We start from the raw sequence: 22856 nt of genomic DNA, 5'->3' as shown, positions 1-22856 counted from the left end.
AATTGTTCAATTGATTGTTTAATGTCCTCTGCTGCCAACAGATATAATGGATACATTCTACAGAATATAAGAACCATGACAAACATCAGGGTCTGTGTTCTCTTGTTTACGCAGAATGATGTTGTATTCCCAGCATGGGGCCTTGCACATAATAGGCGTTCGATCATTATTTGTGAATGAATGAGTAAATCAGGTTTCCTAGGCTGATGAAACCTTTTAAAAGAGAAAAATGAGGAAGACTCTCCAATCTGATATGCCTGAAGGAGTGTATCTAGGAAACACAGGCAGGAATGAATGTCAGTGTTGACAGAGATAAATCTTGTACTTAGCTTTCTGGCCCCTCCTGTCCGTGATCCTACTGGAAACACTACAACTACGCAAACTACTGTGAAGAGAGCAAAAATGGTTAACTTTCTTTAGGGCTTGAAGGCCTCTGGGCAGTGACCTAAGAGCAAGAGAGGAAGCCGGAAGGCTTCTTAAGGCCTAGTCTCAGGAATCAGGTGATATAACTTCTGCCTCATTCTAGTGGTCAAAGCAATCATGAGATCCACCCTCCAGATCCAGCCCCGGATGAAATACCACGAGGAGAGCAGGACGCAGGTGTTCCAGCTGCGCTCAGCCCCTGCCAGCCCTCATCTAATTCGGCTACGTGGGCGAGCCCACGCAGGACCCCTGAAGGAGCACTCAGCCAAAGCACACCTGTGAGAAGTAAGAAATCATGCCTTTTTAAGCTACTAAGTTTTTTTTTTTTTTCGGTACGCGGGCCTCTCTCTGTTGCAGCCTCTCCCGTTGCGGAGCACAGGCTCCGGACGCGCAGGCTCAGCGGCCATGGCTCACGGGCCCAGCCACTCCGTGGCATGTGGGATCTTCCCGGACCGGGGCACGAACCTGCGTCCCCTGGATCGGCAGGCGGACTCTCAAGTACTGTGCCACCAGGGAAGCCTAAGCTACTAAGTTTTGAGGAGGTTTGTTCATGCAGCACTAGATAATAACCCTGTAGTAGAATCATCAGGGGAACTTTTGAAAACTGCAGATGCCCCGGCACCACCCCCAGAGATCCTGAATTGGTCTTGGACAGGGGCCCAGCCATCTGGTTTTTTTCCCCAAATTCTCCAGGTGATTTGATATGTAGACGGAGGTATTAATCATAGGTAGACAGATATTTCATAAATGATAAAAGACAGGAGAAAAACTGAAGTTCTTGAACTGCACACTCCAGCACATTTGTATAGATAGTGAGAAGAGAAACAGTCAGCAAGAGAAATACTAAAGAAGACAATTATTTTCTCATTTTCTTTGTAAAACCCCTCTATCTTCAAGATGTGAAATTCCTGCTCCAGCGATTACACTTGATGAAACAAATATGAAACAGCCAAGACACTCTAAAGCCCATTAGCCACATTTGGGCCTTAGAACAGAAGGCACTCCAAGCTCTAAAGCCCCAGATTTACGTTCCCATAGCTGGAAACTTTTAGCCTGAACTAACACTTTCCAGATATAGGAGGACAGAACTGCCTGCTGTTTTAAACCAAAGAATTGCGTTGGCTCAGATGTCTCAAACAGAAAGCAAACGACCAAGTTTAAAGGGGGTAAATAGCAGCTTTATGACAATTAGCGGAAAGCAGAGATTTTCTTACAGCCTCTGAAAAATAACTGTCCGAAGGCCCAGACCTCAAATCTTAGATTCTTTTCATTTTCCATGTTCCATATGTAGTCCTCACATCTTCAGCCAACTTTTTTAGCAAAAGTGCAAATGTATCAATTCTACCAAAACAAATACCTGGACCGTCTCAGATGCCAAGACTGGCACCTCCAACTTGTCCCATCCATACCTGCAGTGATCACCAGGGGCACTGCTGCCTCAGGATAAAACCCAAATATCCTCTCAGTTTGACCTCTGCTTACTTCTGCAGGCCCATCTCTTAAACCCTAGACACACTGAATTTCTCTCACTTCTTCAAAGGCTCACACTCCCTCTCGCTTCAGGACCTGTTCACCCAGTTCTCTCTCTGAAACACTCTCATCCTCCAGATGTCACTTTCTACGTCTGGCCCGCCTCTGCCCCACCCGACACCCTGGTATGAACTAAAAGAGCTATAACTCTGCAACCCAAGCATGGGGACCATGTAGCAGGAAAAGAGCATTGTCACAGCAGGATCCATTGAACCGGGTGGGACTGTAAATATGATATTACACCCATCTTCCTGTTACTGCACACCTTTTGAAAACCTAGATTCTAATAATTGCTGCATATTCTATTCAAATAACAGAGAGAGTCTCTCCAATTTTTGTGTACTGTAAATAAGGTTTTGATGAACAAGCTACTAACCAGCTGACCTTAACTTTGAATTATTTAATTTAATGTCTCTAGGCCTCAGTTTTCCATCTGTGAGAGCAGGAAGCTCAAGGGCTACTGTGACAGCTTCATAACACAAAGCACACGAGACAGTGTCAGGCCACATTGTTCTCTCCAGGAAGCGTAACTGTTAATATTGTTATTGGGGGTTCAATCTATTTCTATTTAGGCTTTCTCAATTCATTTTATTCAACAAGTATTTATCTATCTTAATGTGCTTAAGGCACTCTGCTAGTCCTAAGGATATAGAGACATAGCAAGTACTTGACCATACTCTCAAGGAGCTTAGAACCTAGGAGAGGAGACAGATGTGGAACAAGTAATTACAGACGTGATGAGTGTTACAAAAAGCCCCCAGGAAAGGGTACCTGGCTCGAGGGTAGTGAGTGGCCCAGGGAAGATCTCCTTGGGGAAGGTGGCCATTTAAGAAGTTAGTTGGGCACCATTTAGAGTCCCAGGAGTACAACATAAAGCTCTAAACAGATATGGCCGAACTGCTTTCCAAAAGGATCAAACATACTTACACCTCTGCCAGGAGTGTGAGAGTAATTTTCACCATACCACTGAGGCGCATATAGACATTGAAGGCTTGTGACGTTTATCGTCAAATGCGAGGGCTTCCAATGCCTCTGGCAACATAGGAAGATGTCACGTGACACTTAAACCACTTGTCTCTCCTATCCCCTGCCATGAGACAACCTTTACGTAGCTGCAAATAGCCAATAACTTATTTCTCAACTGATTTCCAGAAAATTCTTCATTTAGAAAAATCAATTGCTAAGACTAAATTCTAATTAGGACTTACAAACGTTAAATTATAAATATTTTAAAATAAATTATTAACTCTCTGTAGGTAGCCAGGCTTCTGGGTGACCTGAAAACATTCCAGGGCAGCAGATATCCGGGAGCCAGTCCCTGTCTTGGCCGTGTTCTTTGTTATATTATAACAAAGATCTGAGAGTGTCTGCTCAGCCTCTGGCACTATTCAAGGCACTAGGGACACACTGGTGAATGGGACGGAGGACTCGGACATTAAGCAAAGAAATGCCATGAAGAGCCTTCCATATATAAAAGGCTAGGCTGCCTTAGAGAAACTGTCCTTAGGAAGTGACTTTGAACTGAGTCCTGGAGGGTGAGAAAGGTCTGACCAGACCAAAGGAAGGGGTGGTGGTAGAGAGATGGTGGCTTTCCAGGCAGAGGACTGGCTCTGACCCAGGAGGGAACTTACGCCACTTAAGGAACTGCAGGATGGTGTGGTTTGAGTGTCAAGCACATGGAACTGATGCCAGTGAGACAGGCAGAAGGCAGGTCCTGTGGGGCCTTGCAGGACATACTAAGAAATTTACGTTTCATCCTAAGTGCAATGGGAAGCTACCGGAAGGAATTTTATCAAGATGTGGTAATTTACCATTTGGGTTTTTAAAAGCTCACTATGGTGGCAGGATACAGAACGGCTCAGAGGAGACAATATGGTGAGAGGGGACCAGTGAAGAACCTGTTGATAGCTGAGAGCTTGGACCAGCGCTGAGGCAGGGGAGATGGCAAGAAAGGCACTGTTTGGAGATAGATTTTATGATTAGAATAGTCCGGATGTGGTGATGGCCTGGAGGTGAGGGATGCAGGAGAGGGTATCAAGAATGACCAAAGGTTTGTATAATGGGGGTGGATGGTGGTGCCATGACTGAGAGGAGGAGCAGGTTTTGGGGGGAAGGAACTACTGTTCTGGCACGTTGGGTTGACAGGGACTCCGAGGTACCAATACAGTCATCAGGTCAGCTGGGGTTTGAGTTGAAGGTAAAAGCCGGGGAGTCAGCATGAGTGTAAGCAAAGCCATGGCTAGAAGTGATTGCCCAGAAGAGTGAGAAGGAAGAGGCCAAGGAACCCCAGCACCCAGGTATGTGGTAGATGAGGAGGAAGCAGAGGAGGGGAAAGGGAAGAAGGTCCCCCAAGATAAGAGAGAAGACAGCAGAACGTGACACTACAGAGATATCGTGGAAGGAGGAAGTGGTCCACGGTGATGCTGCTGCTGAAGAGTCAAGTGGGAAGAAGCCTGAGAGGCACCTGGGGGGCGTCCTAAAGGGGTTCGTGTGACCTCACCAGAAGCAGCGTCAGTGCAGTGGTGAGATCAGGAGCCAGATGTGGCAGATTTAGCAACCCCAAACCGTACTCTTCTCTGTTGACTCCCCTGACCTCAGGGGCAGAGCTCAGAGGGACACCTCTGGTCCTGAATCCAGTCGGCAATTGGTAGCCTGGAGGTCTTGATCAAGGCTCCGATATTGTGAATGTTTGCATTGACGAAGGTTTGGATGTTTCTTCTTCAACCTTGAATGGGTTCCTTTAGGGGCATTGGGAGGAATTAGATGAGAAGAACCAAGCAACGTGATGGACGGACCGTCCACAGGCTTACTCAACATGCTTATTATACACAGGAGTCTTACTAGAACAGACTAAACTACCATATGTACTACAAAGATGGAGTTCAGGGCTCTTTTAATTCTAATTCCTTCCTGTTTATGAGTATGTGAAACCAAAGCCTCAGGCCCGGTCCTATTCCTCAGCACTCTGAGCTGTGCTGGCTCAATCTGGAGGATGTCAGTGCCTCTTCCCAGGCCACTCACCATCCTCCAGTTATTCTATATCTAGAAGCCTGGGCCGCCTCAGACTCAGATTTAGTGTCTCTTATATAAAGTTTCTGCCTTTGCTGCTCCTATTTTATTTTGGTCTCCTTTTTATTTTCTCTGCTTTTTGAATATGGATGTTTCCTATTACACTGCGAAGCGAAGCACTTTCTCTGACATTAAAAAAAGAATGCTATTTTCACCCACCGAATTTAACCTGAGCCCTGCTTGGTTTCCGCCGCAGAGCTGAGAGGGCTACACATGCTTCTTGGGCAGCGCCTCCACCCTGTCACCGGCCCTTTGTCCTCACTGCCCACCTATCCGTTGTGATAAGCTCAGGCTTCTACATCCTCTAAGGTCAAACGTTTGGCCTTAGCATTTTGAAGGATTTTTGACCCAGCTGCCAACACTTCAGATCGGGAAATGTTACTTTAAAACCCTGGTTACCAAGATCCTCTTGAAAACGCTGGCAATCTAGCAATCCTGGGCCTGCAGTCTGTGGCGTCAGCGGGTTGGGACTAAGAAGCAGCTGTCCACGGTGGATAAGGCTGGGTACGTGAGTTCATCACAGTACCCAACACGCCCTACCACTCCCTGACACTAAGGCTAAATGAAAGTTGCCCTTTATCATCACTCTTCCGGTATTAATTTTCTTAAAGTTAAAAGTGACATATTTAATGTGCCCATATCTCTATCAAAAGTGGGAAAATATACAAGCAATAGAAATAACTGCATATTTTAAGACAAATAAGAAAAAATATATTTGTTTGTGAGAGTGAATCATTTCTCCCACACCTGCCTGGCCCCTGTAGGTACTGGGTTTGGGGCCTCTACCCTAGGGACGCCTCAGCGTTCACACGTTACTGGATTGACCAGTGTACAGACCATTACGTCTGTGGTCTCCCCTATCCCTCAAGTGCTAAGGATTCTCTGGTCTCTGTTCTTTGTGCAGAGCATGGGGGGATATTTATCCTGAACTGTGCTTTAGAGGAAAACAGACCATTTTCTCAAGGATCATATCTTGTTTTCCTTTCAAAAACATTCTTCTTTTCCCACAAATTTGTGGTAAATAAAAAAAGAACAGGGATTAAAGTTTAGAAAGTTGAGAGCTGTCTTGGTAAAATGTTTTTCACAAGCCTTTACAATTTTTGAACTCAACTCTTGGTCAAAGATCCCTCTGCAAGAATCTTTTATCAGTTAACACTCACCCAGAATGGAGAAAAGTGATGTCCCCCTCCTTTATAATAATTAATCCTGGGTACTTCCCAAGGATTCCCAGATCAGCATATTATAACACTCTCAAGAAACTGAGACCCAGCCAGGTTTAGAGCTTGTCTAAACTAAGAAAGAATCAAGGTTCTTCATATTTCCTCTTGTTCTTCCTTCTCAGCCGGATGAATGCTCTCAACTAAATCATGCAACTCAGTGTCACAGTTAATAGCAGCAGCACCCAATTCCAGTTTTGATTCAGAAAGAAAGCTCTCAATTTTACCCTTACCTCATTTAAGGACTTAGGACTTTGGAAGTACAAGTATGGTCCTGATAAAATGATACCAGTGAAGAATTCATATCATAAAAATGTCAGTTCTTCTGAAAAATATGTGGATGTAATGCAATTCCAATCAGAATACAAAAAGGATCTTTTTAACTAGATAAAATGGCTTTTATGTTCATATAGAACTATAACTGTTGTAAAATCATCAAGGAGAAAATTGGGTCAACTTGCTTTAACAAATGGTTAAATTTTCAATAAAGCACCTGTAATTGTCATCATCATCATCATCATCATCAACAGCCCAGAAGACTACAGACACAGAAATGAACAAACAGAAGCAGTACCGAGTCTAGAATTAGATCCAGATACGTAAGGGAAATTAACATATGACACAGGTAGTACTTCAATATAGTTGAAAAATGTGTTCTATTTAATAATGATTCTGGGGGCTTCCCTGGTGGCGTAGTGGTTGACAGTCCGCCTGCCGGTGCAGGGGACACGGGTTCGTGCCCCGGTCCGGGAGGATCCCACATGCCATGGAGCGGCTGGGCCCGTGAGCCGCCATGGCCGCTGAGCCTGCGCGTCCGGAGCCTCTGCTCCGCAGCGGGAGAGGCCACAACGGTGAGAGGCCCGCGTACCGCAAAAAATAATAATAATAATAATGATGATTCTGGGAAAACTGGCTACTCATCAGGAAAATTAGAACCATATCTCATCACCCTATATACAGGAATAAATTTTACATATATTAAAACATTTACAAACATTTAATATAAATATATTAAACGTTTTAATATAAAATAATATAAATAGTAGAAAAAATTTAGGAGAACTTTGTAGGACCATAGCTTGGGAAGAAAGCATCCTAAAAACAACACAAGAGTTCCAGAAGAAAAAAAAAAAGATAGGTAAGTTTAGCTACATAAAAATAAAATAATGTTGTGAAGATGACAAAAGTTCTGAAGATGGTTGAACTGATGGTTCTATACCAATGTGAATCCACTTAATGCCACTGAAATGTACATTTAAAAGTGGTTAAAACAGTAAGTTTTATGATATGTATATTTTACCATAATAAAAAAATAAAATAATGTTGGTTTGCAAGAGGAAAAAAAAAAAAAACAAGTGCACTATAAACCATGTCAAAAGACAAATAATTGGCAGGGAAATGTTTGTTAAAGTTATGACAAATAGAGAATGATAGCTCTAAGATAGCTCTAATATTACAAAGAAGTTTTATGTACTATGCGGAAAAAGACAACCTAGTGGAAAAAACGGGCAAAAGCTATAAATAGGTAACACACAGAAAAGGAAATATAAACCATCGAGAGACATGAAAAGATACTTAATCTCACTAGTAGTAAGAGAAAGGCAAATCAGAGCAACAGCTTGATGTGACGTTTTTTCCTAACATATAGGCAAACATTCCAAAATTGGTAACATCCAGTGCTGCCCAGGGTACAGGGAAATGGATCTTCTCACACATGGCTGGTTAGAGTCCAAACTGCTACAACTTTTGGGGAAAGTTTTAGCAAAATTTATCAAAATAATATACCCTACTGCTGCTGGCACCAAGAAGCCTGTGTGCAAACACAGGTCACTATCCACACCTCCCCTCCCGGGAGCCTGTGCAGCCCGCCACGGCGAGGGTCCCGTGATGCAGGGACAACTTCCCCGGGAGAACGCACGGCGCGCCTCTGGCTGGTGCAACGTCATGCCGCCTCTGCCGCCACAGGCTCTCCGCGCACTCCATGCCCCCCCTCCCCCCGGCCTCAGTGAGCCAGAGACCCCGAATCAGCTGCTCCTTTAACCCCATCCTGTCTGAGCGAAGAACAGATGTCCTCCAGCGACCTACATGCAGAGGCGGGGCCAAATCCAAAGCTGAGCCCCGGGAGCTGTGTGAACAAAGAAGAGAAAGGGAAATCTCTCCCAGCAGCCTCAGAAACAGCGGATTAAAGCTCCACAATGAACTTGATGTACCCTGCATCTGTGGAATACCTGAATAGACAATGAATCATCCCAAATAGAGGAGGTGGGCTTTGAGAACAAGATTTATGATTTTTACCCTTTTCCTCTTTTTGTGAGTGTGTATGCTTCTGTGTGAGATTTTGTCTGTATAGCTTTGCTTTCACCATTTGTCCTAGGGTTCTATCCGTCGGTTTTTATTTTTTCCTTAAAAAAATTTTTTTTCTTAAAAATTATTTTTTTATTTTAATAACTTTATTTTATTTTACCTTACTTTATTTTATTTTCTTTTATCATCTTTCTTTCTCTCTTTCTTTCTTTCTACTTTTTCTCCCTTTTATTCTGAGCCGTGTGGATGAAAGGCTCTTGGTGCTCCAGCCAGGAGTCAGTGCTGTGACTCTGAGGTGGGAGAGCCAACTTCAGGACACTGGTCCACAAGAGACCTCCCAGTACCACGTAATATCAAACAGCAAAAATCTCCCAGAGATCTCCATCTCAACACCAACACCCAGCTTCACTCAACGACCAGCAAGCTACAGTGCTGGACACCCTATGCCAAACAACTAGAAAGACAGGAACACAACCCCACCCATTAGCAGAGAGGCTACCTAAAATCATAATAAGGCCACAGACACCCCAAAACACACCACCAGATGTGGACCTGCCCACCAGAAAGACAAGATCCAGCCTAATCCACCAGAACACAGGCATTAGTCCCCTCCACCAGGAAGCCTACACAACCCACTGAACCAACTTTAGCCACTAGGGCAGACACCAAAAACAACGGGAACTATGAACATGCAGCCTGCAAAAAGGAGACCCCAAACACAGTAAGATAAGCAAAATGAGAAGACAGAAAAACACACAGCAGATGAAGGAGCTAGATAAAAACTCACCAGACCTAACAAATGAAGAGGAAACAGGCAGTCTACCTGAAAAAGAATTCAGAATAATGATAGGAAAGATGATCCAAAATCTTGGAAATAGAATAGAGAAAATGCAAGAAACATTTTAAAAGGACCTAGAAGAACTAAAGAGGCAACAAGCAATGATGAACAACACAATAAATGAATTAAAAATACTCTAGGGCTTCCCTGGTGGTGCAGTGGTTGAGAGTCCGCCTGCCGATGCAGGGGACACGGGTTCGTGCCCCAGTCCAAGAGGATCCCACATGCCATGGAGCGGCTGGGCCCGTGAGCCATGGCCACTAGGCCTGTGCGTCCGGAGCCTGTGCTCTGCAACAGGAGAGGCCACAACAGTGAGAGGCCCATGTACCGCAAAGGAAAAAAAAAAAACTCTAGAAGGGATCAATAGCAGAACATCTGAGGCAGAAGAACGGATAAGTGACCTGGAAGATAAAATAGTGGAAATAACTACTGCAGAGCAGAATAAAGAATGAAAAGAACTGAGGACAGTCTCAGAGACCTCTGGGACAACATTAAACGCACCAACATTCGAATTATAGGGGTCCCAGAAGAAGAAGAGAAAAAGAAAGGGACTGAGAAAATATTTGAAGAGATTATAGTTGAAAACTTCCCTAATATGAGAAAGGAAATAGTTAATCAAGTCCAGGATGCACAGAGAGTCCCATACAGGATAAATCCAAGGAGAAATACGCCAAGACACATATTAATCAAACTGTCAAAAATTAAATACAAAGAAAACATATTAAAAGCAGCAAGGGAAAAACAACAAATAACATACAAGGGAATCCCCATAAGGTTAACAGCTGATCTTTCAGCAGAAACTCTGCAAGCCAGAAGGGAGTGGCAGGACATATTTAAAGTGATGAAGGAGAAAAACCTACAACCAAGATTACTCTACCCAGCAAGGATCTCATTCAGTTTTGATGGAGAAATTAAAACCTTTACAGACAAGCAAAAGCTGAGAGAGTTCAGCACCACCAAACTAGCTTTACAACAAATGCTAAAGGAACTTCTCTAGGCAAGAAACACAAGAGAAGGAAAAGACCTACAATAACAAACCCAAAACAATTAAGAAAATGGGAATAGTAACATACATATCAATAATTACCTTAAATGTAAATGGATTAAATGCTCCCACCAAAAGACACAGACTGGCTGAATGGACACAAAAACAAGACCCATATATATGCTGTCTACAAGAGACCCACTTCAGACCTAGGGACACATACAGACTGAAAGTGAGGGGATGGAAAAAGATATTCCATGCAAATGGAAACCAAAAGAAAGCTGGAGTAGCAATTCTCATATCAGACAAAATAGACTTCAAAATAAAGACTATTAGAAGAGACAAAGAAGGACACTACATAATGATCAAGGGATCGATCCAAGAAGAAGATTTAACAATTGTAAATATTTATGCACCCAACATAGGAGCACCTCAATACATAAGGCAAATACTAACAGCCATAAAAGGGGAAATCGACAGTAACACATTCATAGTAGGGGACTTTAACACCCCACTTTCACCAATGGACAGATCATCCAAAATGAGAATAAATAAGGAAACACAAGCTTTAAATGATACATTAAACAAGATGGACTTAATTGATATTTATAGGACATTCCATCCAAAACCAACAGAATACACATTTTTCTCAAGTGCTCATGGAACATTCTCCAGGATAGATCATATCTTGGGTCACAAATCAAGCCTTGGTAAATTTTAGAAAATTGAAATTGTATCAAGTATCTTTTCTGACCATAACGCTATGAGACTACATAACAATTACAGGAAAAGATCTGTACAAAATACAAACAGGGGCTTTCCTGGTGGCTCAGTGGTTGAGAGTCCACCTGCCGATGCAGGGGACATGGGTTCGTGCCTCAGTCGGGGAGGATCCCACATGCCGCGGAGCAGCTGGGCCTGTGAGCCATGGCCACTGGGCCTGTGTGTTCGGAGGCTGTGCTCCGCAATGAGAGAGGCCACAACAGTTAGAGGCCCGCGTACCGCAAAAAAAGAAAAAAAAAAGAATACAAAAAAAAATACAAACACATGGAGGCTAAACAATACACTACTTAATAACGAAGTGATCACTGAAGAAATCAAAGAGGAAATCAAAAAATACCTAGAAACAAATGACAATGGAGAAACGATGACCCAAAACCTATGGGATGCAGGAAAAGCAGTTCTAAGAGGGAAGTTTATAGTAATACAATCCTACATTAAGAAACAGGAAACATCTCAAATAAACAACCTAACCTTGCACCTAAAGCAATTAAAGAAAGAAGAACAAAAAAAACCCAGGTTAGCAGAAGGAAAGAAATCATAAAGATTCGATCAGAAATAAATGAAAAAGAAATGAAGGAAACGATAGCAAAGACCGATAAAACTAAAAGCTGGTTCTTTGAGAAGATAAACAAAATTGATAAACCATTAGCCAGACTCATCAAGAAAAAAAGGGAGAGGACTCAAATCAGTAGAATTAGAAATGAAAAAGGAGAAGTAAAAACTGACACTGCAGAAATACAAAAGATCGTGAGAGATTACTACAAGCAACTCTATGCCAATAAAATGGACAACCTGGAGGAAATGGACAAATTCTTAGAAATGCACAACCTGCCAAGACTGAACCAGGAGGAAATAGAAAATATGAACAGACCAATCACAAGCACTGAAATTGAGACTGTGATTAAAAATCTTCCAACAAACAAAAGCCCAGGACCAGATTACTTCACAGGTGAATTCTATCAAACATTTAGAGAAGAGTTAACACCTATCCTTCTCAAACTCTTCCAAAATATAGCAGAGAGAGGAACACTCCCAAACTCATTCTACGAGGCCACCATCACCCTGATACCAAAACCAGACAAAGATGTCACAAAGAAAGAAAACTACAGGCCAATATCACTGATGAACATAGATGCAAAAATCCTCAACAAAATACTAGCAAACAGAATCCAACAGCACATTAAAAGGATCATACACCATGATCAAGTGGGGTTTATTCCAGGAATGCAAGGATTCTTCAATATACACAAATCCATCAACGTGATACACCATATTAACAAACTTAAGGAGAGAAACCATATGATCATCTCAATAAATGCAGAGAAAGCTTTTGACAAAATTCAACACCCATTTATGATAAAAATCCTCCAGAAAGTAGGCATAGAGGGAACTTTCCTCAACATAATAAAGGCCATATATGCCAAACCCATAGCCAACATCATCCTCAATGGTGAAAAACTGAAAGCATTTCAACTAAGATCAGGAACAAGACAAGGTTGCCCACTCTCACCACTCTTATTCAACATAGTTTTGGAAGTTTTAGCCACAGCAATCAGAGAAGAAAAAGAAATAAAAGGAATCCAAATCGGAAAAGAAGAAATAAAGCTGTCACTGTTTGCAGATGACATGATACTATACATAGAGAATCCCCAAGATGCTACCAGAAAACTACTAGAGCTAATCAATGAATTTGCTAAAGTAGCAGGATACAAAATTAATGCACAGAAATCTCTGGCATTCCTATACATTAATGATGAAAAATATGAAAACGAAATTAAGAAAACACTCCCATTTACCACTGCAACAAAAAGAATAAAATATCTGGGAATAAACCTACCTAAAGAGACAAAAGACCTGTATGCAGAAAATTGTAAGACACTGATGAAAGAAATTAAAGATGATACAAATAGATGGAGAGATATCCCATGTTCTTGGATTGGAAGAATCAACATTGTGAAAATGACTCTACAGATTCAATGCAATCCTATCAAACTACCACTGGCATTTTTCACAGAACTAGAACAAAAAATTTCACAATTTGTATGGAAACACAAAAGACCCCGAATAGCCAAAGCAATCTTGAGAACGAAAAATGGAGCTGGAGGACTCAGGCTCCCTGACTTCAGACTATACTACAAAGCTAAAGTAATCAAGACAGTATGGTACTGGCACAAAAACAGAAATATAGATCAATGGAACAGGATAGAAAGCCCAGAGATAAACCCACACACATATGGTCACCTTATCTTTGATAAAGGAGGCAAGAATATACAGTGGAGAAAAGACAGCCTCTTCAATAAGTGGTGCTGGGAAAACTGGACGGGTACACGTAAAAGTATGAGATTAGAACACTCCCTAACACCATACACAAAAATAAGCTCAAAATGAATTAAAGACCTAAATGTAAGGACAGGAATTATCAAACTCTTAGAGGAAAATATAGGCAGAACACTCTATGACATAAATCACAGCAAAATCTTTTTGACCCACCTCCTAGAGAAATGGAAATAAAAACAAAAATAAACAAGTGGGATCTAATGAAACTTAAACGCTTTTGCACAACAAAGGAAACCATAAACAAGACCAAAAGACAACCCTCAGAATGGGAGAAAATATTTCCAAATGAAGCAACTGACAAAGAATTAATCTCCAAAATTTATAAGCAGCTCATGCAGCTCAATAACAAAAAAACAAACAACCATATCCAAAAATGGGCAGAAGACCTAAATAGACATTTCTCCAAAGAAGATATACAGATTGCCAACAAATGCATGAAAGAATGCTCAACATCATTAATCATTAGAGAAATGCAAATCAAAACTACAATGAGGTATCATCTCACACCGGTCAGAATGGCCATCATCAAAAAATCTACAAACAATAAATGCTGGAGAAGGTGTGGAGAAAAGGGGACCCTCTTGCACTGCTGATGGGAATGTAAATTGATACAGCCACTATGGAAAATAGTATGGAGGTTCCTTAAAAAACTAAAAATAGAACTACCATACGACCCAGCAATCCCACAACTGGGCATATACCCTGAGAAAACCATAATTCAAAAAGAGTCATGTACCAAAATGTTCATTGCAGCTCTATTTACAATAGCCAGGAGATGGAAGCAACCTAAGGGTCCATCATCAGATGAATGGATAAAGAAGATGTGGCACATATATACAATGGAATGTTACTCAGCCAGAAAAAGATACGAAATTGAGTTATTTGTAGTGAGGTGGATGGACCTAGAGTCTGTCATACAGAGTGAAGTAAGTCAGAAAGAGAAAAACAAATACCGTATGCTAACACATATATATGGAATCTAAGGGGAAAAAAAAAAGGTCATGAAGAACCTAGGGGTAAGACGGGAATAAAGACACAGACCTACTAGAGAATGGACTTGAGGATATGGGGAGGGGGAAGGGTAAGCTGTGACAACGTAAGAGAGTGGCATGGACATATATACACTACCAAACATAAAATAGATAGCTAGTGGGAAGCAGCCACATGGCACAGGGAGATCAGCTCGGTGCTTTGTGCCCACCTAGAAGGGTGGGATAGGGAGGGTGGGAGGGAGGGAGACGCAAGAGGGAAGAGATATGGGAACATATGTATATGTATAACTGATTCACTTTGTTATAAAGCAGAAACTAACACACCATTGTAAAGCAATTATACTCCGATAAAGATGTTAAAAAAAAAATATACCCCAAAAACATTGGCAAAATATCTGAGCAAACACCTCCTCAAAGAAAATAAATAGATGGGAAATAAATATATGAAAAGATGATCAACATCTTTTTTCATTAGAGAATTGCAAATTACAAAAACAGTGGGATACCATTACACACTTATTAGAATGGCTAAATCCTAAAAAAAGCTGACAACACCAAATGCTAGTGATGATACTGAACAATACGAACTCTCATTCATTGGTGGTGGAAATGCAAAATGGGACAGTCACTTTGGAAGACACTTTGGCCGTTCCTTACAAAGCTAAACACAGTTGCACCATAAGGTCCAGCCATCCACTCCTAGGTGTTTACCCAAATGATTTGAAAACTTATATTCACACAAAAACCTGAACACGAATGTTTATAATTGCCAAAAACTGGAAGCAAACAAATTGTCTTCCTATAGGTAAATTGTGCTATATCCATAAAGTGGAATATTATTCAGTGATAAAAAGAAGTGAGCTATTAAGGCATGAAAAGGCATGTATGAAACAAATGCATATTGTTAGGTGAAAGAAGCCCGTCTAAAAAGACTAAATACTGTATGATTTCAATTTTATGACACCCTGGAAAAGGCAAAACTACGGAGACAGTAAAAAGGTCAGTGGTTGCCAGGGGTTCAAAGGATATGTGAGAGGGTTGAACAGATGAAGCACACAGGATTTTTTAGGACACTGAAACTACGCTGTGTGATACTGCAATGGCGGATATGTGACATTACACATTTGTCAAAACACATAGAACTTTACAGCACAAAGAGTGAACCTTAATGTATGCAAATTTTAAAAAATCATTTAGGAGGTTAGGGAATGCAGAATGTGACAAAAGAATCTAACTGTATTACAAATGAAACCACCGCACTGAAGAGGATTGGGGGAGGAAGTGCTGACCTAAGTAACTTTGGAAATGGGTAGACAGTGTAAGACAGAAGTCCAAAGGAACTACACATAAGCCTTATACTCTTGTTGATAAAGCTGTTTCCCGTGGGAATAGGAATTAGCAATTCTGATAATGCTATACATGTATGTTGGAATGGAACAATGAAGTAAATGAATGTCGGATAGGGAAGCCAGGTTCTCCCTGTTAGCGTGGGACTTTACATCTAAGCAAGGAGAGGAGGCTAGTGTAACTCATGATCCAATCTATGCATGGACTAGAGTTGGAGGCACCAGTATAAAGTCATGTTTAGTTTAAGACAGATACAGATACAAATAGGAATAACTATAGCTAAGTGTATATACACAGGTTAGTACGCACACATACATTACCTTGCTTCCTCAGCTGCGAGGACCTAGAAACAACCACATCCAGTAGCAACAAGTACTCCTAGTGTTCAGACTTTAGTTCCTAATACCATCCTCCAATAAAAGGAACTAGGGCTCCTTAAAGAAAATGGAGGATTCCAGACAGGGCGGGAAGTATCTTGCAGTGCCAGAAAGGACAGTGCTAAAACAAAAACAAAAACAAACCCTGCATCGACGGGGGTACGTCAAAGGGACACAAATATCCATAGGTCAATACTGAATGAATGAACGAATGGAGAGAATAAATAAATCTATGTAAGAGAAATCCAAATAATTTATGTAAATACTCTGTCATCAAGGAGGAGAACCTAACTCCCCACTCCTTAAGTGTGGGCTGCATATGGTGACTTCCTTCCAGAAGAGTACAGTGTGGAGAAGTCGAATAGGAGTAACTTTATAGCGAGAAGACAGTCAAACAGGTGATTCTCAACCAGGTGATTAAGATCAACATCAATAGTGACAGTATGTACACTTGATGTGATTCAGTCTTCCTTCCCAAAACCCATAACCCCAGTCTAGCCATGAAAAAAAAAACCAGACAAATTCCAATAGGGGGCAGCCTACAAAATACCTGACGAGTACTCCTCGAAAGTGTCACGGCCATCAAACACATGGACAGTCTGAAAGTGTCACAGCCAAGGGAAGCCTAGGGACACATGACAACTAAATGTAATGTGGTGTCCTAGATGGGATCCTGGAACAGAAATCCTTTGTCTCAGACTTTACTTTCTGGGAGATACACAGGCTAAGACAGGTGGTACCAGAAGTGACGCTAGCCAGTGGATCTTCAGAATGCGATTCTGGAACTGGATTGATCGCCAGGCTGATGGCAACAAGGACCCCTCTGCTGGTGGTAAGTGGGGTAAGAGAAGCCCTGGGGAGCTGCAGCAACACAATCACTAAGATTCCATTAGGCTGGTTTTGAATGAGGTGCAGGTTTGGCTCACGCAATGGCAGTGCACATGCGTGGTGTGGGGCAGTGGTGACGACAGGGATTATTGAGTGAGCTGACTTTTGTGAACACCTTTATGTTGTTGAAAAGAGAAGAGAGAAGAATGACGGGTTTGGGTTAGCCACCGGTCAACTGCAGGAATCAGAAGGCCTCAAAGGCAGTATTTAGAGAGACATTGATCTCCTGCAGACACAAGGTGCTAAAACCAGGCTCAGGACTTTAATAAGAGTAGCGGAGATACAAAGGAGACAACGTCCAGCCTCAACAGGTCTCTTAGGCCAACGTAAGGGCTCTGGTGAGTAATGAGAGGGACGCTGAGATCTGGAATAGGGACGTTTAGGAGGATGAGCCTGAGACTCTTAAACTCTCAAATTTCCCCAAACCCTCTGGGCTGGGAGAAGCAACTTCTGCCCTTTTGCCAAAGTGAAACACTTCCTCTCACACAGAGACCCTGAAAATACCGCACTGAGGAAAGTGCCTCTTTAAGAAGATGATGCGCATCCTCCTTAGGTTCTATCCCCACCTCCTCCCAGGGCACACAGACCTGTAACTAGGATGAGGTTATAGCAGCACCTGAGCAGGGCAGCACGGCTCTTGCTCCAGGAGGAAATAACTGTACTCAAGACCTGGCTCATATGTAACAGCATCTTGAGGGTGTTGGACAATGAAAGGAGTGAAATATACAGCTGGATGCGGGGAGGAGGGTTCGTTGACATGAAGCACTCTCCTGTAACTTGGGACTTATTTCCTGACAATGACACCTGGAGACAATCTTTAATATGCTGCTGGTATTTGAAACTTGGCCTTTCAATAGGTAAGATGGAGATGCTGGAACTGCCTCAGCAGAGTATTGAGGAAGGGGTCTGGGAGATCAAGGAGGTGGAAATGTTAGAGTGGACCTATTAGGTGACACTGCAAAACCCACATCCTCATTATCTTTCCTTGGGAGGCCAGGAGAATATTCCCTGCACTAAAGTAGTAAGGAAGGCACAGGGAAGGAGATCACCAGCATCTTTGAGAAGCTCAGTGGTGCCTGTCCTTTGTAGGCTGGGTGGACAGGCTTGTCATCTGTAGGCTAGAGATGCTACCATGGAATTAGGCTCTCTGGTTCCAATGGGAGTGATAAGATTCTGGAGTGGCTGAGACCAGGTGCTGACAGTGGCAAGATGTACATAGAGACCATTATGGGAAGTAAGGCCAGCTGCCTTATTTCCCAGAAGTCTGTGCTGATGCACAGATAGGAACTCACCATGGAGTTCTTATAGGTAAAATAGAAGGGCAGCTGGCAGGTGTTACTAGGTTTGTCTTACCAGAAGAAATGGAGACATGGCGAGCAGAAAGTTGATGTCAACTGTTAGAAAACTGCAGTCCTCACCCAGTTTCTAGATCTAAGTCAAGTTTGTAGACCAAAAAGTGCTGTTGATTGAGTCACCTTGCCAAAGGATCCTGCAATGCTACCACAAGTACTCCTCAATCCTTTCCCAAAGCAAACTGTAGCCATTTACCAGAGTAGCTGAGGAAAGGGAAATACCCAGACCTTTCAAGAGCTGTGGCTACAAAGTCCAAGGTGGCACTGATATCTGGGGACCCAAAAAGCTATCATGGCCCCACGTTAGAGTAATGCCACACAGTGGGCCTAAAGGGTCCATGGATCCACTTTTGAGATTACTTCCTCTACTCCCAAGTGAATAATTGGGATGGATACACATTGGTTCCATGATTTGTGAATAAGAACCAATATGGCAGAAAGGGCCAAACAGAAGCGCCTGAAATTGCACAGCCCACAACATGACCCTGGCCAAAACAGTAAATCAGGAGCAAAACCACATCCCAGGAGTAACTGATGAGATTAGTACCACCATCAAAGATTTAAAGGATGCAGGATTGGTGGTCCCCATCATACCCCTACTCAGTTCACCTGGGAGACGACTCTAAACTCAACCAAATCGTAGCTCCCGTTGCAGCTACTGAGCCAGGTATGGTTCTCTCTCCTGGAGCAGATCTACACAGTCCCTGGTACTTGACATGGAACTACTAATCTGATGAATGTATTCTTTCAAATCCCTATCAGTACGGAGGATCAAACAGTTCACTTTTTGTGGACTGGATAACAGTTCACATTCACTGTCTTGCTCAAGGCCTAGGTTAACTCCTCTGTTCCCTGTTACAAAAAGCCCACAGGGACCCTGATCATCTTGACACTCCACAGAAGACCAAGTTGATCCACTTCATTGAGAACACCAAGCTAATCGGACCCCCTGCGTGAGCAGGAAATGACAAGTACTCTGAATGCCCAATTAAGACACATGTCTGCCAGAGCGTGGGAGAAAACCCTCTGAGGCATGGCATGCGGGTAATGTTCTAGGGGTCCGATGGCCTGGGGCAGGCTGAGACATCCCCTCGAAAGGAAAGGACAAATTGTTGCACCTTGTATCCTCTGCCACTAAAAAGGGGGCATGGCACTTAGTGGTTCTCTTTCGATCTTGGAGGCAGCGTATATAGTCCTTGGGAACACTGCTCTGTTTAATTTACCAGGCGATTTGGAAGGCTGCCACTACTGAGTAGGACCCAAAGCAAGACAGAACTTTACAGTGGGTCAAAGCTACACTACCACTCAGGCCATATGACTCTGTATATCCAATCATGCTAGAGGTATCCAGCTCCTGACATGTCACTGAGCCCTAGTAGAGACTGAGCACCTGACCATGGGACATCAAGCAACTATGTGATCCAGAGCTGCCCACTGTGAACTGGGTGATAGAGATCCACTGTCATAAGACCGCATGGATGCAACAGCAATCCACTATACTATGGAAAGTATTCATTTGTTATCCGGTTTAAGCAGGTCTGGAGGGAACAAGCAAGTTACAAATAATAGGTGGCCTATTCTCCCCTGTCACCTAGTTAAAGACGGACTGCCGATATACTTATAGCCCCACCTGGCAGAGCCTCGAAGGACATGGTGAAAGGGAATCCTCCCCCTGAGCAGAGCTTCAAGCAGTGCATTGGATGGTTCACTCTGTACGGAGGAAGAAAGGACCTGAGACATGCATGGACCTGTGGGCAGGGGCACGTAGCTCACCTAGTTGATTAAGAGTCCAGATGGAGCGAGACTGAAAGATCATTTGGAGAAGAGGCATAAACTGTACTTGTGGGCGTGAGCACAGAGCTTGAGGATCTTTGGGCTTCATATTAATACCCACCAAAAGAGCATCGACTGCAGAAGAAGTACTGAGCAACCAGGCAGAGGATGTCTTTTCAGGGGTCAGGCTGCTTTGTCTTTGGCCGCCCCAACCCTTGTGTGATTGACCTATGAACAGAGTGGCCACAGCTGCAGGGATGGTGGTTATACGTGGCCCAACAGCACTGGCTTTCTCTCCCCAAGGCTGATCTGGATACTGTTGCTGCTGAGTATCCAACCTGCCAATAGAAGAAAACAGATACTGAGGCAGCGATCTGCACTGTCCTTTAAGGAAACCAGCTGTTACTCGGAGCGGGTAGAGATTGTCCCTACTGGAACTGATATAACTCTAGATATGGGTTTTGCCTCTTCCGCCAGCACCACAATCCGAGGGCTTTACTGGCATGGGAGTCCACACAACATCAGACCAGGGGCCCATTTTACAGCAAAGGAGGCATGACAGTTAGCACACGGCCATGGGATCCACTGGTTCTACTACCTACCTCATCATCTACAACCAGCCAGCCTAATGGAATGGTGGGATCTGTACCCCGGCCCTTCAAGGGTATATGCATTGAACCAGCAGCCACCACACGGTGCCGCGTCTTCAGTGGCTGATTTGTTGGTTTGGGAACCAGGAGTGGAAGAACACTCTCGTTTGGTAAAGAAAAGCTGCCTTGATCCCACATTTTCTCCAAATGCCAAGAACCCCGTGGTAGACACCCTGGCTAATGGCTTAGTTTTGGGGATGGCTAGAAGAGGGGAGGAGTATCAAAAAACCTGGAGTTACAGGTGAAGAGGTGAAGTTAATTTATTTTAGGTCGGCAACAGAAAACATGGACAGAACAGAACGTGCCAGGCTGGTCCTCTGGCCAGAGACCTGGGCTGAGATGTCTTGTGGATTCCTCTCAAGACCCAGCCCAGGATGTGGATGTACACAGCGGAGGCTTAAACTGTTTTACTGACTAATAAAGTATATGAAAAGTACTAGGAAAGAAGCAATAGTACAAAGGAGATCAAAATGAGAATTAACAATGACACGGCCAAATATTCATGCAGCAACTTACTGATAGTTATAAAACAAATGATTAGATTGGTTTTTAGGGTTTTGGTTTGGTTGATAGTGTCAGTTGTTCAGAAACTCACCTTTCATTATTCTAACAAAAAGAGAAATGGAGTTCAAAGATTTTTCAACAGGGCAATTTTACACCAAAGCATTTTTACTACAGTGCTTTTTAAAGTTAATAAGTAACAAAGAAGATTAATAATTAGCAAGAAAATATGCCTGTTGAAAGCAAATTTATGGCCTAAAACATCAATCCTGCCAAACAAAAAGGTGAATTAAAACATTAAAAAAGTAAGAATGAAAGATACGAGCCTGGCCCATTAAAAAAAAATTTTATTGCATGTAAAAAGTACTACTTTCTAGTGTGGTTTGAATATTTGATAATAACTATATGTAACATAGTTGTCTACCTATAAATCATTTTTGCTGTAAGTGGCAAAGGGGTTCCCTGGTGGCACAGTGGTTGAGAGTCTGCCTGCCGATGCAGGGGACGCGGGTTCGTGCCCCGGTCCGGGAAGATCCCACATGCCGCGGAGCGGCTGGGCCCGTGAGCCATGGCCGCTGAGCCTGCGTGTCCGGAGCCTGTGCTCCGCAATGGGAGAGGCCACAACAGTGAGAGGCCCGCGTACCGCAAAAAAAAAAATTAAGTGGCAAAGAAAGCAACAGAATATATTTCTTATCAAGTGCACTATAGAATCATTTATTCAGCCTCCTCCTGTTCTATGATATTTTATTTTCTAGAGTAAGGTGTGTGGCAGGATGTGTGTAAGGGCGTTTAGAGCACTGACAGATGATGGTATGCGCTTAATCTCCTTGCAAACTGGGTATTTTTAAAAAGGTAAAGGGCCAGCTTGTTGATTTCTGCTTCTTTTGTGCTTGAAGTATGAGCATGGCAGCTTTATTTCTTAGGCGTTCACTACACAGCGGGAACAATCTTTCTAGACAAACACACTCTGAGTTAAGTTTAAAAAATCCTCTAATAAACAAACAAAACAGTCTGTTACTATTTGCAGTTAGTATGTTATCTTGTAAAAATAAAATCAAACAGGTCTCCACTTGTCGAACAAATAGGGAGAGAGGATGATAACGGGTTTTGTTTGGTTTCTATCATTGTGGGCAAGGGAATGCTTCCTTTGTCCTCCAATTGACAACCAGTTTCCATAAACTCCCAACACCTACATACATTAGCAATGAACCTGGAGGGGTCAGATCTGCCAGTCTCTAGGGAGAACATCTGCATACAATAAAAGCTGTATAATCGAAAGGTCCCACACTGAGCCTACAGGTCAAACATTGTCTGCTGATGTGTTTTGTTTGGGCTGAATGGTGTTAAAAATTTTTTTTTTAATTTCTTGTCAACACTTTAAAATCATGTTGCATTCTCACTAAAAGGAACCAGGGCTCCTTGGAGAAACGGCTGATTCTAGAGTTGGGGCAGGATGAGCCTGGAGCATTTCATTGTGCCCCACAGTAAAG

The 22856-nt window shown here is 42.8% G+C and overlaps 1 protein-coding gene across 2 annotated transcripts in view; it reads right to left on the bottom strand.

The window, feature by feature from the left end:
* The window catches only part of CDKL1 (cyclin dependent kinase like 1), a 69079-nt gene that overhangs the window by 24635 nt on the left and 21588 nt on the right, over positions 1-22856 (bottom strand). The gene's annotated exons all lie outside the window — the stretch shown is intronic.

This window comes from Stenella coeruleoalba, assembly GCF_951394435.1.
Source record: "Stenella coeruleoalba genome assembly, chromosome: 2".
Classification (NCBI taxonomy): Eukaryota; Metazoa; Chordata; class Mammalia; order Artiodactyla; family Delphinidae; genus Stenella; species Stenella coeruleoalba.
The sequence above is the reverse complement of the archived record's forward strand: the minus strand, read 5'-3'. Positions and strand labels throughout refer to the sequence as shown.